We start from the raw sequence: 1,363 nt of genomic DNA, 5'->3' as shown, positions 1-1,363 counted from the left end.
TTATAAAAACTAAACAGCCTACAGTATTTTTACAGTCTTTATTAAAATAAATGTTTGTCGAATAAAGTCTAATCTTACAACTAATCAGGGTTCATTTTACAAAAAAATTTTTTGATTTAGTGTGACGTGATTTTAGCCTTTCCAAAGATTTTCCAAATTCTTTTTACTCCCACAAAATGTACAGTTTTTATACAGTTTATCCATCAAAACAAGACATTTTTGTCTTCTTTCACCCAGATTGTGTCTCACTGCTGAAGGATTTATGGTTTCCTCTCAAATCCCCTAAAGGCTCAACTATACTTTAACAAGATGCAAGCCTTGTTCACACGGACCACTCATACTCAAAGAAAAACCCGCGGGGGATAMATCTTGATAAGCTGTCTCACCGCAGCCCACGTCACAATCAAAACAATCACGGGTAGAGTGGACGCTTATTTTCATTTAAACATGAAGGTGGGGGAGAAAGATCTGGGGKTTTTTTCCTCGTCATCTGAGGAGTAGAGTTTAGAGCCGGGCCTATAAGTTCTAAGCCCGTAGATCTGACCCAATTAACTCTAATTAGAGCCCAAAGCAAACCTGACATGTTTTCATTAATCTTTCAGTGATTTYGTTTTTAGTCCACTTTTTGAGTTTTTAAGCAAATCAAACAGGAGATGCTGCTTGATTGGTTTTATTGAGCAAATGTRCAGCTGACGTCCACGTCTCCTTTTCATCTCTATAGTCTTAACAAAAAAAGTTTTTCCTCCTCTGACTCCAGAGTAAAAAAACTCTACTGTTGATTTATTTGCTGAGCTGTGCAGCGTGTTCTACAGTGAGAGGACAGAGAGGAGGAATTATAAGGATTTATCCCAACAACACAATATTTCTGTTTTATATAAGAAAATAATGAAATTTATCCTAGAAGTATGTTTAATAGCTACGACTCCTAAACTTTACAGATGACTTTCGGGGTTAAATGTTTTGCATTATAYGTGCATAAATATGGTAAATCAACACAATTTTAGATGGAGCATTCTTGTTTAGTTTTCTCTGTGTTGAATGGAGTAGGCTTATTAAAAACACAGAGGCTCGAGGCCGACATGACCAACAAGCGTACCTGACCTGGCCTGAATTACAGCTTGGTCTATAAATGTAAACTCTACCAAGGAGAAGTGTTACTTTGAAAAATTGTTATGAAAAGACTGAAGCTGTTTACAACAGGAACATGYCCAATGTGCACTCCATCCTGGTTTGAGGTTTTTAAATTCATTTTCACTGGAACAGTTGTAATGTTGGTTGTATTTTCTTACAGCCTCAGCCAGCAGAATCAGACGCTGCTCATAGCTCAGGCCACAGGGGCGCCAGCGGGGGGGGGGGGGGGGGG

The sequence above is a fragment of the Austrofundulus limnaeus genome, unplaced genomic scaffold, assembly GCF_001266775.1.
Source record: "Austrofundulus limnaeus strain Quisiro unplaced genomic scaffold, Austrofundulus_limnaeus-1.0 Scaffold378, whole genome shotgun sequence".
Lineage (NCBI taxonomy): Eukaryota > Metazoa > Chordata > Actinopteri > Cyprinodontiformes > Rivulidae > Austrofundulus > Austrofundulus limnaeus.
This window is presented reverse-complemented; position numbering follows the sequence as displayed.